Here is a 22,179-nt window from a genome sequence, read left to right as displayed (position 1 = left end):
GGCCAATTTCTGGTAGAAAGTATGGCACATATAGTTGATTGTTCATTTAACAATCCTGGCCTCTAACAATGAAACTAACAACAATAAGTGAAATCGACACGTACCATTCCATAGATATCTCAATCCTAAATGAGTGTGCCAAGTTTGGTTAGTTTGTGGTTGAAAGTGTGGCAGATAAAGTTGATTGTTTATTTAACCATGGGGAAATCCAACGATTGTTTATTTAATATTGGTGGCCTCGAACAATGAAACTAAAAACAATATGTGAAATCGACTAGTAGATATCTCTGTGCAAATCCGATGGGTGTGCCAAATTTGGTCAGTTTGTTTTAGAAAGTATGGCAGATAAAGTTGATTGTTTATTTAAGAATAGTGGCATTCAACAATGAAACTAACAACAATATGTGGAATCCACACGTACCATTCCCTAGATACTGCAATCTTAAATGGGTGTGCAAAATTTCTTCATTTTCTCGTAGAAAGTACGAAAGATAAAGTTGATTGTTTACTTAACAACGGTGGTCTTCAACAATGAAACTAACAACAATATGTGAAATCGGCACGAACCATTCCATTGATATCTCAATCGTAAATGAGTGTGCCACGTTTGGTTAGTTTCTGGTAGAAAATATGGCAGACAAAAGTTGACTGTATACTTAACACTGGAGAAATCCAACGATTCTGTATTTAAAAATGGTGGCCATCAATCATGAACCTAACAACAACATGTGAAATCGACACATAGCATTCCGTAGATATTTCAACTTTCAAGGGGTATGCAAAATTTGGTCAGTTTCTGGTAGAAAGTATGGCAGATATAGTTGATTGTTTATTTAAAAATGGCGGTCTCTAACAATAAAACTAACAACAATAAATGAAATCGACACGTACCATTCCATAGATATCTCAATCGTAAATAAGTATGCCACGTTTGGTTAGTTTGTAGTATAAAGTATGGCAGATAAAGTTGATAGTTTATTTAATAATGGAGAAATCCAACGATTGTTTTAAAATGGTGGCCTCGAACAGTGAAACTAACAACATGTGAAATCGATTGGTACCATTCAGTAGATATCTCTGTGGTAATCCGATGGGTGTGCCAAGTTTTATCAGTTTGTGTTAGAAAGTGTGTTAGATAAAGTTGACTGTTTACTTAACAATGTAGGCCTTCAGTAATGAAACTAACAAAAAATGTGGAATCGACACGTACTATTCTTTAGATATCTCAGTCTTAAATGGATGTATAAAGTTTGGTCAGTTTGTGGTAGAAAATACGGCAGAAAAAGTTGATTCTTTACTTAAAATTGTGTCCTCTAACAATGAAACTAGCAACAGTATGTGAAATCGACCCATACCATTCCATAGATATCTCAATCGTAAATGATTGTGCAAGTTTGGTTAGTTTGTGGAAGAAAGTGTGGCAGAAAAACTTGATTGTTTATTTAACAATGGTGGCATCTAACAATGGAAGAACAATATGTGAAATCGACACGTACCATTCCCTAAATATTTCAATCAAATGCGTGTGCAAAGTTTGGATAGTTTCTGGTAGAACGTGTGGCAGACAAAGTTGATTGTTTTTTAAAAATGGTGGCCTCTAAGAATGAAAGTAACAACAATAAGTGAAATCGGCACGTACCGTTCCATCGACATCTCAATCGTAAATGATTGTGCAAGTTTGGTTAGTTTGTGGTAGAAAATATGGCAGATAAAGTTGATTGTTGTTTAATAATGAAGAAATCCAACGATTATGTATTTAACAATAGTGTCTTACAACAATGAAACTAACAACAATATGTGAAATCGACACATAGCATTCCGTAGATATTTCAACTTTAAATGGGTGTGCAAAGTTTGGTCAGTTTCTGGTAGAACGTATAGCCATTAATGTTGATTGTTTGTTTAACAATGGTGGCCTCTAACAATGAAACAAACAACAATATGTGAAATCGACCCATACCATTCCATAGATATCTTAATCTTAAATGATTCTGCAAATTTTGGTTAGTTTGTGGTAGAAAGTGTGGCAGAAAAACTTGATTGTTTATTTAACCATGGTGGCATCTAACAATGAAAGAACAACAATATGTGAAATCGACACGTACCATTCCCTAGATACTTCAATCTTAAATGCGTGTGCAAAGTTTGGTCAGTTTCTGGTAGAAAGTGTGGCAGATAAAGTTGATTGTTTTTTAAAAATGGTGGCCTCTAAGAATGAAACTAACAACAATAAGTGAAATCGGCACTAACCGTTCCATCGACATCTCAATCGTAAATGATTGTGCAAGTTTGGTCAGTTTGTGGTAGAAAGTATGGCAGATAAAGTTGATTGTTTATTTAATAATGGAGAAATCCAACGATTGTTTTACAATGGTGGCCTCGAAGAATGAAGCTAACAACAATATGAGAAATTGATTGGTACCATTCAGTATATATCTCTGTGGTAATCCGATGGGTGCGCCAAGTTTGGTCAGTTTGTGTTAGAAAGTATGGCAGATGAAGATGATCGTTTATTTAACAATGTAGAAATCCAATGCTTATGTATTTAACAATGATGGTCTTGAACAATGAAACTAACAACAATATGAGAAACCGACACATATCTTTTCCTAGATATTTCAATCTTAAATGAGTGTGCAAGGCTTTGTCAGTTTCTGGTAGAAAGTGTGGCAGATAAAGTTGATTCTTTATTTAACAATGATGTTCTCTAACAATGAAACTAACAACAATAAGTGAAATAGACACGTACGGTTCCATAGATGTCTCAATTGCAAATGAGTATGCCAAGTTTGGTTAGTTTGTAGTATAAAGTATGGCAGATAAAGTTAATTGTTTATTTAACAATGGAAAAATCCAGCAATTGTTTGTTTAACAATGGTTTCCTCGAACAATGAAACCTGTCGAACATTCGACAGGTACCATTCGCTAGATGTATCTGTGCTAATCGGATGGGTGTGCCAAGTTTGGTCAGTTTGTTATAGAAAGTGTGGCACATAAAGTTGATTGTTTATTTAACAATGGTGGTCTTCAACAATGAAACTAACAACAATATGTGAAATCGACACGTACCATTCCCTAGATATTTCAATCTTAAATGGGTGTGTAAAGTTTGGTCAGTTTCTGGTAAAAAGTACGGCAGATAAAGTTGATTAAATACTTAACAATGGTGGCCTCTAACAATGAAACTAATAACAATAAGTGAAATCGACACGTACCATTCCCTAGATTTTGTAACGTCCATTAACCAGATTATATCCGTTTTTGCTTAATTTTTGAATTGTTCATTTTATTTTTGATTGTTTTAATTTTATTAGTTGCATATGTTAACATTGGTGACGGTGGCGCCATCTACCGTTTTAGACACAAACTATTTGGACGTAATGAATAACCTTAAACTCATTATAGATCAGAGGATGTTCTTGTTCTAGTTTTAAACAATCGTGGTAATATAGAGTACACCACCGTGCATAATTTGTTCTGTCAAATGAGAAGAAAAGTGGCAAACACTCTCTTAGGCTGCACACATGCAAGTCCTAGTTATTTTCTCTGTCCGCTCGAATTAAGTCTCGGAGAAGAGGAGCAAGTGTGGAGACAAACTGATCCCAATAAGCAAACATTTCACTTTTTTGTGCTCCACTTTCTCTAAATTTCTCAAAGTCCATTCTGATGACACTCAGGTTTTCGATAGCACATTTAGTTTCTTTAGATAAACTTTGTTCTTCATACACCGATAACTGTATGCGTTTTACTATTGAGAACAATTCGGGGTATTTAGTTATGTTAATCTGTTCCATGAATGCCTTCCACTCCAGTGTTTCCATTACTTTACAAAGCATTCTTATTGCTCTAACTCCCCTGCTATAGTGGTTTCCTTTTAAAGCGCTTTCAGCAGTGTGTGGATCCATGGTTTCAGTCTGAACAAAAATTTCCAAAGCTCCACTGCTCTTGAGGTATAGACCAATACATGCAAGCACGACTTTCTGAAGATGAAATCCTCCAAGGCCAAAAAATATGTTGGAAAACTTTTCGGGTTGAAAAAGCTGAATTTCTTTAGCTATATGATATACGCCTTCGTCACATCACAGTGAACTCTTTTCAACATTTAACTGGTGCAAGATATCTTGGAAATTACACATTGTTGTGTAAATAGAGTCATACTGAGTTGCAGGATAGGGTAGTATTGGAGTATATCCCGTAATGGTCCTGTGAGATGGATGTTTAGACAGTGCACTCATAAAAGCGTTTCTAGATGGAATCTCAACTTCCTAAGGAAATTCTAATTGAGGTACGTTGGATGTTTTTTTAAGAAATCTTGAAAGAAACCATATGAGATCTAAATTTCTGCCTGGCTGTTTCATTTCATTTGCTGTAATTGGGTCATGGCTAGGAAAGAAAGTACTGAGGATACTGCACCTTGTTTTTGGCTTTGTGTAGTACAATAGTTTTTGGGCATCTATATCTTTAGTGAGAGTTCGTGAAGTGACATCAGTGCCAAACGTTCCCAGGTATCTCTCCGAACTATCAGGTTCTTCTAACGAGACATTAAGTTTATCACTCAGATGATGGTCTTGAAACAAGACAAGTACTGTGTCGTGTGTTCCATGCATTCCTGAAAATGTAGCTTCTCTGTCGAAATTGTCCATAGCACATCGAACAGGAATGTTGGGTTTTATTGATGGAGGTATGGGAACACGGTGTCCTTTAGCCCTAATAATAGTCCTGTTTGCTAGCATTTGATCTTGACGTAGTACATCATCATAACTGCAGCATACCCCTTGACGGTTCAACATGGTGATGAGAGTTTTGGATCTACTTAAATGGTGTATTGCTTGAGTATTAGTATACATAAAATTCATGTTACTTATTATGTTATCCCTACGAATACGTCTCCACTCTTATCATTGCTACTCATATTCATATATTTTATTCCAGTTTGCAACACTGTTCGCATATCAACCTGAGGCGTACACCATGCCTTGTAAACAAAAGGCAAAGCACTTTGAGATATAAACCGTATTTAAGCTATATTTCGTAAATTTTGGACTTTGATCAATGTGTTGTATTCTATAGATTAAGAGTAACAACCAGTACTTTATAAGGAAGAAAATCTTGAATCACTTACCTTTAAATCATTAATCTTCGCTTTATTGGCGGCTTCGACGTTAACCTCGACTTTTGGTCATAGTCAAGACTCCAACAGTGCTGCTAACCTATGCACCAAGAAATTTCCTCTTGTATTTACTGTGCTACAGAGAAAAATAGAAACTTTTACGCGTATTTTCCACATTTTTTGATCCTTCCCATCAGTGGCGGCCGGTGGATTGTGGTTTCGGGTGTTGCAGCACGAACGATCGGAGACAGAAGATATAAAGTGGACTCATTGACTAATCAGCATAACTTTAGATGCAAATGCTATGTGACATGTTACACTAAATAAAATTATGTTTTTAAAAAATAAAACAATGCAGAACATTTTATCCGATTAATCACCTTATTTAAATAGTAAGTTCATTCTTCTCTCTTTGATGGGAGCAAATCTGCCTAATACATGCTGGTTGAACTCTAGTATTCTTATTGTCAGGTCTTTCTCGATGGAAAGCATAACCAATGGTGATAACCTTTCTTGGGACATTCAATTCCTTGAAAGTGTCAATTCTTTTTGATGTGAAAAAACTTTTCTTCTTTTGCTAACGCCATAGGTACAGTTAATATTAATTTCAGAAGCTTTGTAGATTCACTAAATATTTTTTCTCGATTATTGCGAACAATTCATTCTAGCAAACTCAGTCCCTGACAGTGATTCTAATTCCTCTTCAGTATAGACTGAAGAGAGCTTGTAGCAGAGATTAGTGTTATAAAAAATGTACATTGAACACGCTTTATTCACAATTTGTCTAGGAAAATTTAAAATAAATTGTGAAAATGTATCTAATGCATACAACATTACTGCCATAAGATGTCCTGTAAATTTAAACCGGTGCTTTTACGAACACTCACCTGAATTGCACTTTGCTTGTTTTGTCTAAGCCTTAATTGCAAGTTTTTCCTCAGTTGAAAGCTGGGCATTTTTTTGTAAGTTATTTACAGAAGTCATGGTATACAATTCATTCAGAATTTGTAGGTTATTTACAGAATTAAACCCAATAACTAATAACCACAACAGCTGATACAAAAGAGGTACTTGTATATGAATTGCGAATGTCACATATTCATACATAGGGCTGTCAACTGGTCGGCCAGAAAAATGCTGTTATTTTGATTAAAGCCGGTGACGGATACAAACATCTCACCAGCCCCTTTATGACCGTTTTTTTTTTTCAAATTTGTATCTAGTTCGAAGTATAGATATTGAATCCCCTGTCATTCTTTAAACCCAAAACTGTTACCTTTCACCATCTATCAACGATTAATATATTTTGTTCACGTGTTTAGATAATTTTAGAGAGATGACAGGGACTCTATCAGGGAAAATTTGAAATTTACTTTCAAGGAATTTTATACATTTATTAAGATAGGAAAAGGACTTCTTAAAGCAATTTCCTGTAGTTGAAGTAGAGACCATCCGCCTTATGCAGAGTCGTTTTGACGTGTGATTAGCGTCATATTAAAGGCCTGACTACTGCAGGAAACATATGTTAATCGAACTCTGTAGTATGATACTAATCACACGTCAGAACGACTCTGCATAAGGCCCTATATGTTTAAAGAGTGAATTTCATTTTCCAAATCCAAAATTGTCACATAAAGATTATTATACTTTTGTTCATCTGTTTCGATAATTTTAAAGAAATGGTAGTTACTGGTAAATACAATAAATTGATCAATGCCGATTGATCAATTTCAGTTTCTCATTTATAGCACAATGTATCTATTAAGCTTATTAGTGAATCTTCTAAGGATATACAGAATATATGTGCTAATGCACTTTTGTTCATGATAGTACATTTCCCTGCCATAGATAGATCCGAACAGAGATACTTCACGCTTATACCTATATATCGTAGTGAATTTTGAGAAGGTGCCGTTTTTTTATTTTACAGAGTTGGCAACCCTATTCATACATCAACACACTCAGGTGCGTAAAAGAAAAAACTACATTCCAAATCATCCGTCTTGGTTGTTACGCAATGCACGACGGACACAATATACTTCCACATGAGACGAAACAATGCTTATAAATGTCATACGTTCTGGAAAGCAACCTTGAAACCCGCCAGATGTAGGAACAGCATGTTAGCTGGGAGGGGTCCAAAGTATTTGAGGGAGGTTCAATACGTCTATGTAATATCGAACCTGTCTTATACTGCACCCGAAAAGACCATAAGTAATTCTTAATTACTGTCACTTATATTTTTAGAGAAAATGATAGAACGATTATTTTTATAAGAAAAGAAAGAGTATGTGATGAGGCGTAAAATAAAATATTTAGAATATATCAATAATTTCTCTGTTAAACAACTATAGTTCGTTAGGACAGTCTACAAATGTTAGTCTAGTTTCGAAATTTTTGGGAGATCTGGACCCGGTGCCCGCCCCCCGGTGGCTACGCCCCTGAGCATTGATAACTAGTCCCAAATTCAATGTGGTGTTCCCCATCATACAGTTTTATGTGGAAATTATCAACAGTATAAAATATACTTATTTTATAAAAGAAATATGTATATACTAAAATACTATCCACAGAGCGGGGGGGGGGTTGGATTCTACATATTGACTTATTAATACTTGGTTCACAAATTACTGTATAAGAAGCCTTCATTATCTATATATGCAAGAATTAACTTGTAAATGCGGGTCTACTTTCATATGTCTTCTGCTCTACTACATATTTTCTTTCTTATTTTATAATTCTGCAATCACTTTTTTTTTTAATTGTCATTATATTGATTTGCTTCAGTATAGTCCCGTAATTTAAAAATATGAATGCATAAAAACAAATTGCATTTGTTAACTGCTAGTGAAATAAAATTCAGAAATCTTATTTAGCGCGAAAAAGCTTCTCATTCACTGGAAACCATGCTGTGTTGCAGAAGTACTGCAACGACCAGAGCCTTTAACTTCTGAGATAGGGGAAAGGAGACTTAACATTCGCTCCAATTGCCGCGCTGAAGGAATCTGGTCGTTGCATGCTCGCTGCAACACAATGTAAATTAGAGACTCCGTAAAGGATTATTTTTCGCTTTTTAAAACGGATTTACGAAACGGACAGTTATAGAAGTAAAAAATATGTTATTTAAAGTATATATGGGAGTATTAGAAAGTACGTTTTCTGTTCTTTACTACAATTGCTAAAATATTTTTTTCTTGAATACTTTGGTCGTTGCGCAACGCTGCAACACTAACACTAGCCGCCACTGCTTCCCATACGCACTTCTGGCAAGCCACCTAAAGGCCTATATCATTAAAAGTAGATCTTGATATTATTTGTATGTATGCGGCAATTACAGTCTGAGCTGGAGGTCTTTCTATGTGACAAAACTACTTTCATTAAATCCAAAGATTGTTAGAGCGACAAAAATCATAAAATACAAAATATTTTATTATTCCTCTGTTAGTGAACCAATCGAGACAAAACTTTCAGCATATATTTATCACATTACAGGAAATGTATGTAATTTTTCTTTCTCCCCTAGAACCCAGCGTTGCCATATAACAATAGCAAAAAATCGGTAAAAGGGAAAATTTTGAGGGAAATTTTCAAAATTTCCCTCCTTTACTTCCCTCTTGTGTGTATTACTGACAAGTGAATAACGTCACCTAAAAGCCTATACTATTGCAAATCGAACGAGGTATAACTGATAACTTTGCGACAATTACAGCTTGAGCTAGATGTATTTAAGAAAAATGTAGTGAATACGAAAGGAATATTCAAGATGGCGGCCATTGCGCAATAATGACCATGATTCAGAACATGTGACCAATTATTTTTTAAACACTAAAGATAGTAGAACTCGGTAAAACAAACAAACCTTCTGGCTCTCAAACTCCCAACAGGACTTTCCTAGCTGCTGGATTACCCCGTGCTTGGACATTCAGCTGAACTTTCAGGTGTGAAGTTGCCCACAAAATTAGATGTAATGAAGCATTATTTTCAATTGGTAGAGCTGGAAAAGTGTGAGAAAGGGCATGATCCATCTGTAAAGAAGTTGATGAGAGACGTTGCTCAATGTGTAAAATCTGTTTAGGGCAAAGCTTCCATCCCTACTTTGTCGTTAGAACGTGTAGTTCAGTTTCTACTTGCTTTGCACGGAAAGTATATAAGAAGTTTGTTAAATCTGAGAAGAAAACGAAAGCTTCTGCTAGCTTCCAGAAAAACTGGATATATTTAAACAAGATTACACGAAGTCTTTTGATATATGTTCCTGAACTTTCCATGTGCTTATGTGAGTTAAGAAAGAAAATACCTAGGAAGGAGTGGACATTTCTGCAAGATCAGAGAACAACACAAGTAGCCAGAATAGAGGGAGTTGACTACGAGGAGACTTTAAAACTAATCATACTCACTAAAAGTAAATCACGAGAGACCACCTGCCAACAGTCTGCTTACACATCACAAACGAGTATTTCTAATGAACACCAGACATCATCTTCTGATGGTGATGAGTTAGGTGTTGATTATTAATTTGCAAAACAACAGAATATTAGAGAGAAAAGAAGCAAGTAGCAACGACATGTCCTTAGACTTCTTGGTATGCTGGCAGACCGATTTCGAACATCTGATCGTGGAACTGCTTTTGATAGCAACAGCTACATTGCAATCTTTTGGAATAATTGATCCACAAAATGCTGGCTATATGACAGACTACCCAAAAGCCCGGCGAGAAAAGTAAAATATAGGACAAAAGGAAGTGCTAATGGCCAAAGGAAAGGATCTTAGAGACTTGTACCTTGATGGTCTTAAAGATCAAACTCTATGCAGGAAAGAGACTGGAGGTCGTTGATTTTTCAGTAAAGAGATACGCTATTTGTAAAGATGGAGCTAAACACGTGTGGTTAATGAGAACTTCTTCAAGGTACATATCACAAAAGGAACGGCAATTGATTCAAGAAGTGCATAATCCAAAATAACTGCTATTTCGCACACCCGGAGAATTTATATTGCCTTCTATGGTTGACGATGAAAGACTTCACGTCAGAAAAGAGGCATAGAGAAAGATAGTCAACGTAATGGGAAAAGCTAGGAATGAGAAGAGTAGATAATATGACAGTAGTATCAGTAGGAAGACGAAACGAGGAAGACCAGCTCAATTTCAATGCAAATGATTATACAGACCTTATTAATTGGGAATCAGTTGAAGTGAAGCATCCTCCAGCGTTGTCTTGTTTTCCAACAAAGAACTTGAAATCTACAATAATAACCGTGAACATCCAGTCATAAAAAGAGCTTTAAAATATTCCTGTCACATTACGAGTACATAACGCTGCGTGAAACTTGTAACAGAAGCATCTGCAGCAGTTTGTGGCAGTAATGGTTTTATCAGACTTAAACTAAAAATACCGATTTGTAAACACAAAATAGAAACAAAGGCAAACTATGCTCTGCAAATAGCCAAAGATCTAAATTTGAACATACGTGTATCAATGGTACGATGAGCATGGTAGGGACCTGACCGGCACCCACGTCCTCGTCGTGGGTCCTGGCTCGTTTCGCTGAAACAAGCAGAGAGGTGCAGAAAAAATATGTATTTTGTATTAAGTAGATTGTTATTTTGATCAAATTGACTAGTGTGAGATCCAAAATGCGCATAAATCATGCAGAAAACATTTCTTAAATTTTATATATTACTTAAGAAATGTAGATTATACTTTTGTTCATTTACCGTAGAAAGGCAAAAGAGTGATGTGTACGGCGGGTTTGCATACCCTATAAAGACACAAAATCTTTTTTGGAGATGCGCCACCCGAAGATATTCGATTTCAGCGACGAAATTTTTACAGTATTTTATCAACATCAATTGACAACTTTTCCGCACTATTGCGTTTTCGATATATAAAAAAGTTATTTTTCGCTCCGCCCTAGTGTACAGGGGATTACCTATGTAATGAATTCATAACTACACAGTTCTTATGTTCCTAATTCCTAATCCGAATTCTCAACCTAATCTTTTACCTCAGCTTAATTTCCAGTTTGCATAACCTTTTTCAATCACAAGGAAGGAAACCTGCCACTTGTCCCACTGGTTGAGTGTTCCAGCTCCTAGCTACGATACACTGCTACTATTTTTTTTAAAAAAAGAAACAAGTCATAATTTAACATGTCCAGAAATGTCCTGAACAAAGTTGTCCGAACTTATGAGGTCGGCGCTCATGAGCTCGGAACTCATGCTTACTAGACGTTAGCCTCACAAAGTGAGCGTGAGTTCCAAATCATGATGTGAGTGTGAAGTCGAGTGAGCGTGATGTCAAGATGATGCTGTGAGTGTGAGGTCGAGTGAGCGTGATGTTGAAAAGATGTTGTGAGCGTGAGATCAACTGAGCTTGATGTTGAGATGATGATGTGAGCGTGATGTCGAGTATGAGCGTGAGTTTGACTGAAGTTAGCCCAAAGTAGGCACTTTTGGTCCTGAAGTGTTCTATCAGGGAACAACAGATATCTAAAATGCTTTCTAACAGTGGTTAATAGGAACTGAGAGTCCAGTGGCTATACGGGCAGAAACAACTTTTAAATATGAACATGATAGTGTATGTATAAAATGTCCTAACACTGTTTGAAAGTAGTTTCTGTGCCCTTATACTCATTGGATATATCTGAAGTTCAAAGCTATATTTTGAACATTCTTAGGACAGTGTGTATAGATCAGTGCTACAAGACACTCTAGGCACATTTTGTTCACTAATAGACCACTTCAGAACATATTTGGAAATGTTCAGCAATGATTCGTTTCTTTAAAAATTTCCAAATACTTTTTTTTTTTTTTTTTTTTTCAGTGTAGAGTAAGTGGACTACAAACATATTACTTTTGGGGGACATATTGCGAAAAGTTAGAGCAGGGTGCGAAATCTTTGGGGATTCCCCCATTTAATATGTTCGAAATAAAATTCCTTTCCACCAATAAGTGACCCCGCGTAGCATAGTCGCTAACGCACACGCCTTCGGTGCGAGCGGTCCCAGGTTTGATTCCCGGCGGGGTCACTCGGTCGAAAAAGTGTAACACGTTTTTTCAGGCCAGCCACCCTGACTGAGGTTTTCCTAGGTTTTCCTCATTCACATCAGGCAAATTCCGGGGTGGTACCTCAGTTATAGGTTCCAGGCCGCTTCCTTCCTTTCCCAATCCTTTCTTCCTTCCCTTTCCCCGGATTGTGTGCTCGCCGAGGGACGTCATCCCTCAAATCTTGAAGGGCTAGATGGCCTTAGATGCTGAAAGCCCAGAAATCTAAATCCTACATCCCTAAATCCCCTAAATGTTTTCCACCAACAAGATAGTGGGATGAATAAAGGGATAGTATTGCCAGAAGTTGGCAAATTGATTTCAGTAATTTATATCATTAACATGTGTTTCATACGTAATTAACAGGTGAAGTAATGATATGAAAGATACAGAAAACAACTTGAGTTAATTATGATCTGGCAACCTTGTATTTGTAATTGCACATAATTTAACTCTTTACGAACGGCTGTCAGTCATTCTTCAGAGATAAAAAAATTGACGCCCTAAAATTCATCTAAGGCTATGATGTCCTAAAAGTAATCTAAGCCTATGACGCCTCAAAAGTCATCTAAGCCTGGGATGCCCTAAAATTCATCTAAGCCTATGATGCCCCAAAAGTCATCTAAGCCCATGACAAATTAAACGAAAATGAGGCTTAAAATATGCTCTCCATCCGGATGTTGTATTCATATCAGCTCAGCGGCATTAATGCGAAATTTCACAGCGTGCCCAGTACTGCAAAATGATATCTAATACTCGAATCTAATACTCGAAATAATATCTAATATTCAAATATGAATTTCTTTGATTTCTTCATCAATACATCATATCTTGAACATTTCAAATATAGGTTGGCGCGGAGCAGACTGACACATTTCAAATAACACATAAATATAAATAACTTAACAATAGTATAATGGTTAGGTTGATGTAATTATTTAAATAAGTTTACATCTGAATTGCTAATTACCATGTCACGTGGGAGAGAACGGGGATTTTTATTATTACTACTAGTAAATAGATAAATAATGACGCTAGGAATCTAGTCTATTATTTTATTTACAGTAAACGTGAATTGAATTATAAAGATGAGCTTAGTTGGCCCTCACAACTAATTTAATTTTTACATAAAAGTACGACGCGAATGTCGGCATAATATCTTGGCCCAACAAGCTCATTAAACATGTATAGTTATTTGCAATGAAATGCTTACATTACTCCCGTCCATTATCTTGATAATAACATGAGTTCAAACCATTAAATCAAATAGTTTTGGACAAAAACCTGAGTCAATTTCATATGCAAATTTAGATATAGTAACATGTCAAATTACAAGTCCTGGCACATTGGCCTAAGGTGCGTGAGGAATATGATTATGATATATGCTACCTCTGGTAATAATTTTATGTATATTAAGAAACAAATAAAGAATAATTCCAACTTACATGTTTCCAAGTATAACATCCAATAATTGCATGGAAAGACGGACAAAGTCTACGCGAGTACCGAGTACGGATAACGCGACTAGTATACTTCGTCCGAGAACGATCAACTGACTGACTGACCGACTGACCACTAGTAAATTTTTACTAGTGTTTTTATACACAACTAGCAGCGTTCACCCCGCTTCGCTGCGGTCACCCCGGAACGCAATAAACTTTGTTACTTAGATAATTTTTACTTTTTCGCTTTCAAGTGATATGATAAAAACCATAGAAGATTGCACTAATGTTAACATTATATCGCCTGTCATTTATGTTAACCCGCCCCGCTTCGCTGCGGTCACCCCAACCCGCCCCGCTTCGCTGCGGTCATCCCGGAACGCAATAAACTTTGTTACTTAGATAATTTTTACTTTTTCGCTTTCAAGTGATTTATAGCGCCTGTCAGTTATGTTAACCCGCCGAGTCACAGGGTCATGCGGGTTGCATATAAATACGTTTATTTTTATACCTATGATGAACTAATAACAAAGGATTTGTACGTATGGACACCTGAATGGTCAATTATCTCAAGACACTGGTAATTGAAAATTAAAGTGATATGATAAAAACCATCTAGGGTCCACATCCTAACAACCCCCCAAAAATGAAAGAAATCGGTTCAGCCGTATTAGCGTGATGAGCGGACAAAGGATTTTTTGTACGTATTGACACCTGATTGGTCAATTATCTCAAGACACTGGTAATTGAAAATTAAAGTGATATGATAAAAACCATCTAGGGTCCAAATCCTAACAACCCCCCAAAAATGAAAGAAATCGGTTCAGCCGTATTAGCGTGATGAGCGGACAAAGGATTTTGTGCGTTCTCTTTTATATATATAGATTTGTTTTTCCCTTCTATCATCCTGTTCTCTATTTCTGGTCTTTCTTAACCACAAAATTGTTATTTCTCTGTGACGTCAATCAGGAAGTCCTTGTTTATCTCGTCACAGGTCCACCTTTCTATGGTCAGAAATAGTTGTTGCTTTCCCTTTCACTTCACTTTGTTTGTTCAAATAAGAGGATTATTTCCGTGAATCAACTTTCTAGGTATATTTTAAATCAATTGTTTTAATAAACAATAAAAAAATTTCATCCTAGTCTCTATTCACGTCACACTCCTCCACTTAAAAAACATACTACTGAGTGATCCTGAAATGGACACCAATAATTAATTTCAGACTAGTCTTTTTGGAACACCCTGTATATTGAAACACTGGTAAACACTTGTAATAAACACAGATGGAGGGAAGCACAAAAGGCAAGAGGGAAGTGAAGAGTGAACGTCACAGCATATGGGTAAGATGCCAGACAGAGAACACAAAAGAATAGAAGTGAAAGATTGTGTGTCATTAATGGTACCAAGTTACATAACACACAAAATTACACAAATTAGAATTAGACCAATGGTATGTAATAGGATGCATACTTAACCAACTAGTGTAAAATGAAGCATATAAACCTGAAGTAATTACATAACATTATTATCGGAAACTTGGAAACACTTGTAAACCTTAAATCTGTTGGAATTGAAACATATATTATAACAATTGTTATAAACCAAGAGGTAAATATCAGTATGTTGTGTGTATTTTAGAATGACATAACATATATACATTGATACCTAAATAAAATAATACTTAAAACTATGAAATTAAATAGTAATAATACATAGGGTATATGTATATATAAGATACTATATATAATGTTGGAAATTATGGCACTCACAACTAATTTAATTTTTACATAAAAGCACGACGCGAATGTCGGCATAATATCTTGGCCCAACAAGCTCATTAAACATGTATAGTTATTTGCAATGAAATGCTTACATTACTTCCGTCCATTATCTTGATAATAACATGAGTTCAAACCATTAAATCAAATAGTTTTGGACAAAAACCTGAGTTAATTTCATATGCAAATTTAGATATAGTAACATGTCAAATTACAAGTCCTGGCACATTAGCCTACTAGTAATTTTAAATGTCATACTAGTTTATTTATTTATTTATTTATTTAAATCAACGCTTTTGGACACGCAAAACACATTTTATAAACGCACACTTGATATATTTCCCCTTCAACATCTGTACTAAAACGGTTTAAGTGCTGTTTTATTTTTTTACAGTGTACTTATAAACAATCAAACTCATAAATCAGGAAAGTTTTATTGACATCCCCTCCTGCAAATTGAAAGTATAACTGTTTAACATTATCTTCGTTACCTAAATAGCTGAGAATGAAACTAAGGTTGGCAACGCTGTTCAAATCTCGCATGCCAAGTGTTTAGTTCAACTCCAGCCAACAACACGTGATCTGCTTTCTTTCTTTCCTTCTTCTTTCTTTCTTTCTTTTTTAAAGGAAACAACGGGATCGACTCACATGTCAGAAGCAAATGTCCAAATGTTTTGGTTCAAGAATATTGATATTGGTAAGAAATATTAACACATGCTCCATTCGTATATGAAACAGAACAAAACAAAACAAAACAAACAAACAAAAAAAAACTATTGCTCGCGTTGTCTTATTTTGCTTCAAACAGAATGTCAGAATTTTTGTTTCTCTCTCTTCTTTTCTCTCTTATATATAATATGATTTCTTAAAGCAGGTGTGCCCACGAAGGTGGATCAAGACGCAAAATATATCGCTGGAAATTTTATGAGGTAGTTGGTGTGCTGTAGTTGAACAGCCTGGAATGTTAAACTCATAATCATGAGGCAAGATCTTGAGGAGCATGGGCATTTTAAACTATCCTGGATGTTTTCTGTTGGTTTCCCTGCTGAATTTGAACAAATTAAAATATTAAAATTTGGAATTATATTTCTGGGCATTTGGCACGGCCGGCGCTAGAAGTTTTGCTGCCCTGGGCGGTACTTTCACATGCCGCCCCTTTATTATTTTCTTTCTCAAATTTTGCCGCCCCTGCATTCTTTTCTTTTGAAAATTTTGCCGCCCATCAGATTTGCCGCTCTGGGCAGTGGCACGGCTCGACCCCCCTTGCGCCGGCCCTGGCATTTGGCATCTAAGCCCGTCACGTATGATGGATGACGTTTCTTGGCGATCACACTACTCGGGGAAGCGGGGAATGGGAAATGAAGGAAGCGGCCTGGGACCTTTTATGCCAGATACTATTCCTGAAATGGCCTGGTAGGAATGAGGGAAAACCTACCCAGGATGGCTTGCCGGAAAAGACTTTTACATCTCACAGACTGAGTATCCCCATCTGGAATCGAATCGAACTTGGAACCGCTCGCATAAGGACGAGAGCGTTAACAATTATGCTACACCGGGCCACTAGATAAAATATGAGTTAAAACAATTAAATTGAAGAGGAAATAAATGAAAAAAATTGTGAATATCAAGTTCCTTAAATACTTCAGTGGTCTCATCTCTGGTGCGTGGCCCGAATTTCGAATGGGCACAACCGGTTTTTTTTAAATAAAAACTGGAAATCGATTTGTAAAAAACGAAACCAATTTTTAAGAGAAAACTAAAACCGGTTTTGATAGAAAACCGAACCGGTTTTTAAATACAATTTCGTTTTTTCCTAAAAACCGAAAACCCGGTTTTTGTGCCCACCATTAGTCAATAAATATGCACTTGAATGTGGAATTATCACATAAAAGAAAGAACTGCGAGCTGTTAGGGAATAAATGCATTTCTTGTTGCAGCGTTCAAATATACAACGCCACTTGAAATAGAAATAAAACAGCAACCCAAGGATAGAATTATTCAGAATGATGTTAATAATTTACATCTATAAAAGTACCAGAAGTTGAATCGTGCATCTGTGACGCAAACTGTTGAATCAAGTTGCTATACGTGAAAATTTAGAAAAAATAATAAATATGGTAACGTGTAATTAAAATTTAAAATGATCAAAGCGTTCTTCATGCATTAGTGTTATGTGTATCTATAGTATTTGGTAAGTTTTATACTGTTTTAGTGACTGATAACCTGCTTTTCCATATACTCAATAAATGTTCGTTAATATTACTACATATTTTAAAGCTCCTTAAAAGTCGTATTTGCTACGTTAAATGTTTAAGCGTTGTACAAGTACAAGGTATTAAAAATTCCCAGCTATTAGTATTTGCACAAAAATATGATTTTGCAATCAACCAGTGACTATACTTTCATTGCATCCAGTGACACAAACCTCACCTGTACCGTAAAACCCTTTCAAAGAACCCTATACCGTTACAAGTAGTTCAACGTTCCAACCTCAATTTGGTAATACGTAAATTATTATAATAATTGCATCTCATTTTGGGATGCAATATTTCGTTTGCATAGCACCCCATTTGTATGACTCTGTGTCGCAAACTGACTGAATATTATACACAAGCGAGTGAAGTAAAGTACATACATTCAATATGTATATATGGCGAATATTGGGAAAATGGAAGAACAATAGCTGAAAAGAGGAAGAATAATAGGGTTGTTCTATTTATTTTTTGAGCGAGATATTGTATTCCGAAAAGTTTGATAGTAGGTATAGTGGAAAGGAAAACTGTATAAAAATAAAAATTAGAAAAAAATCTAGAAGACTTACAGTGCATATTTCCACTTTGTGGGAAAAATTACCTGCAGTAATGGGGTGAATAGTTACGATGACGATGATGATGATGACATTTGAGATCCTTTTCTCAGAAGATAAAAAAAGAAGTTTCAGAGAGCAGAAGCAAATTCTATACAAACGAGTAAAATACTTTGTCAAAAGAAGGAAGTACGTTTAGCATAGCTAAGCATGGTATGACAAAAAGAGACGACACAGCTCTAAAGAGTAAGGAGCGGTTTGGTCTACAAGACGACAGCACTACACTAGAGGCTACCTAACGAAGACGGATGATATATCACTCACTCAACTTACTCTTTGTACAATTCAAGAGTGGGCGAGAGAGTTGCTAGAGAGGGGGACACGTGCGAGTGGACTGCCTACTCCAAAGAGATGGGTTTGACAGAGCACGTTCACCAGCTCTCACACACAATTGTTGAAGGCGAAGGGAAGGAAGGTATTGAGTTTTTCATATATATTCAGGGACGGGGAGAACTTTTGAACTGGGGAGCTCAGCTACTCAGAACCATTTTACATATAGGTTTTCTTCTATTTGACACTAAAAGCATTCAAGGCGAAAGCTCCTTTTCATTTTTGCAACTCAGACCCCACTTTCAAGATTTTTTTTAAATTCGCACTTGATATATCATAAATCTAGGTTATGGAAATAAGTGAAAAGCCCTTTTCAAAAGATACACATAAATTCAACTAATCCGATGGTAGCAGACCAAGTTGTTCCAAATTGTCGCAATCGTCGGATTATTGAAAGGTTGTCCTTAGAAAAAACACATTGCAGTATCTTAAACTGTACTTATATGTAAGCCTATTACTATGAAGTTTATTACAAAATAACAAATAAAGCATGAAAACTCACTACTGCAGTCCTATCCATAGATCTAGTGGCTAGAGCGAGTGCCTTTGGTACACGGGGTCTTGGGTTCGAATCTGGGTGTGAGAACATTCAGTACATTAGGATGATTAAGATTCTATCTTAAACTTTAAGTCCACGTCTCACACAGCCCCAGTGCTGGAATAGGACGCTAAATTTCAACAAACAATAAATTTTCATATTATTGTTTTAAAAAGGCGAAAGTAAAGGTGTGCCACCATTCCGAACAAGCCATGAAGGCCCAAAGGCTATGCAAATGTAAAGCTCGACACTTTAATTAAAATTACAGACATACAAATGTAAAAGTGCGCCTTTCCCGGTTTCAAGTTAGCGTGGAAAGAGGTGTTCACTCTATTAAACTGACCAAATGGAAGCATGTGATCTTCTTTAGGGGGTTGCCACGTTAGAAGAACTTGTAGCTGTCATTAAAAAAAAATCTTGAAACCCTACCAAATCTTACACCACGTTTCCACTTTACATGAATCTTGTAGCTGTCATAAAAAAGACCTTGCTACCCGATCTTTCTATCTACTGTTTAGATTTTACAACTTCTTGTAAGCAAGAAAGGTATCACCGCCCATGCAGCACTGCAGTCTAGTGGACAAACAATTAACCTCCTCATTAAAAACGTGTATTTTGGCGCACTCCCCCTCCCTGTCCAAAATAATCCGTTGTTTCGGAAGCGGCGAAACTGGTTTTTCCTTTATGTCAGCGGGAGGGCGATAGCAGGTAGCAAGCAAGACGTCTCAGAAAGTTGGACACTGTTCGACTCCTTGCAAGATGGAAAAAAATGTTTTATGACTCTTTCAAGACTATGTGTACACGGTGAAATATAATAGGGTTTCAAGACCTTTTTTTATGACAGCTACAAGTTCTTCTAACGTGACAACGTGGCTTTACCATGTACACATAGTCTTGAAAGGGTCATAAAACATGTTTTCCATTTTGCAAGGAGTTGAACAGTGTGCAACTTCCTGGGACGTCTTGCTTGCTACCTGCTATCGCCCTCCAGCTGACATAAAGGAAAAACCAGTTTCGCCGCTTCCAAAATAACGTATTTTTTTGGACAGGAAGGGGGAATGCGCCAAAATACACATTTTTAATGGAGGTTCACTGTTTGTCCACTAGAGTACGGTGCTGCATAGGTGGAAATACCTTTCTTGCTTTCAAGAAGTTGTAATATATACACAGTAAATAGAAAGATTGGGTTTCAAGATTTTTTATGACAGCTACAAGTTCTTGTAAAGCGACAAGGCCTTAGGCCACATTGTCACGTTAAATGAATCTTGTAGCTGGCATAAAAAAAAAACTTGCAACCCGATCTTTCTATTTACGCTTTACATGTTACAACCTCTTGAAAGCAAGAAAGGTATCTCCACACATGCAGCACTGCACTCTAGTGGACAAACAGTGAATCTCATTAAAAACGTGTATTTTGGCGCACTTCCCCTCCCTGTCCAAAAGAATCCGTTGTTTCGGAAGCGGCGAAACTGGTTTTTCCTTTATGTCAGCGGGAGGGCGATAGCAGGTAGCAAGCAAGACGTCCCAGAATGTTGCACACTGTTTTATGACCCTTTCAACACTATGTGTACATGGTGAAATGTGGTAGGGTTTCAAGACCTTTTTTTTTTTTTTACGACAGGTACAAGTTCTTCTAACGTGGCAACCCATCGTAAGGTTCTAGGCTAACAACTATGCTTTTGTGAGCATGGTGATAAAAGGAAGACAGCCCCTTCACCATGATAGGGTACTGAAGGCCGATCACCGCAAAACATTGAAGAGACAGCAGTAGAAAATAGTTGGAAGGATTAGTCGCTGACGACCTTTGGCATAAAAGGGCAAACGAGAACACGTTTCTGGAACACCTCATCTTCTATTGTATTTACATTAGCAGCATACGCCATACCCTGGTGAATCCCATTCAGCTCTAGGACCTGATTCTTGTCTTTGATTTTCCCTATAGCGCACTCCCAGGACAAAGTTGAATAATAATGGCGACAATGGATCTCCTTGTTTCAGGCTATTCCCGACGTGAAAGCTCGCGGACAAAAATTTTCCTACTCGGATTTTACTTTGGGATTCATTTAAACATCTTAATCTAACTAGCTTTTTCGGTATTCTAAATTATGTAAGAATGTTGTACAATGTTTCCCTCCTAACTAACGTAGGTTCAGTTACTACTACTAGTAATAATAATAATAATAATAATAATAATAATAATAATAATAATAATAATAATAATAATAATAATAATAATAATAATAATAATAAAGTACATCGAGCACAAAATAGTGATTACGAATTATTACAAGGGTTTCACTTCACTAATTGAACACTCGCCGGATGTGTAATCCTCTAATGAAATATATGGCCCATTTGTCAGGTGTGTAAATGCACTGAAGCAGAAGATAACATTTTATTTGATTTTAAATCTACAAATTTTGTAATTTTTTTAAAGTAAGCGGTTCATACACGAGAATACATTTTTTTAAACATCAAGTTTACAGAAAAGAAATCGCATTTTACCTATGAAAAATGTTGGTAAATAGTTAAATATAACACTAATAATAACAAAAAGAAAACTTTTATTCATTTGAAATTGTTTTTATCGAAGAAGGAAAAGTGAAAGATTGTTTTATATTTTCATGATTTTGATAAGCAGTAATATTAATGGCATTATTCAAGGACATTTATCATCAATAAAAAATAAAAATAAAGAAAAAGAGAGATCATTCTTTGTTAATTGTGCTAACGATATATTATGACTGCTTTTACTTTTGCTTCATTTCACTTAAGAACTTTTGAAAAGTAATCTCATTTTTCATATTTCTTTCGCTTCGAAGTCATGCTGGAGATGTTCCAGAAAATGATGGAATCTGTCGTTTCCCTGTTTCATAGAAATTATTGCGTTTTACATTATTAATGACTGCCGTAAATATCTCAGAAACACTTACCGCCAGGTTAGCTAACGATCATTAATCTTAACGGTTCGTTTGGTAATATTTAACGCCTCGTTAAGAGAATGGAATGTATCCCTGTTAGCCTCAACTTAAGACGTATCTGTTGATTTGTTTTGATATTTTTTGTTTATACAAGG

The sequence above is a fragment of the Thermobia domestica genome, chromosome 1 (assembly GCF_964235325.1).
Source record: "Thermobia domestica chromosome 1, izTheDome1.hap1.1, whole genome shotgun sequence".
Classification (NCBI taxonomy): domain Eukaryota; kingdom Metazoa; phylum Arthropoda; class Insecta; order Zygentoma; family Lepismatidae; genus Thermobia; species Thermobia domestica.
This window is presented reverse-complemented; position numbering follows the sequence as displayed.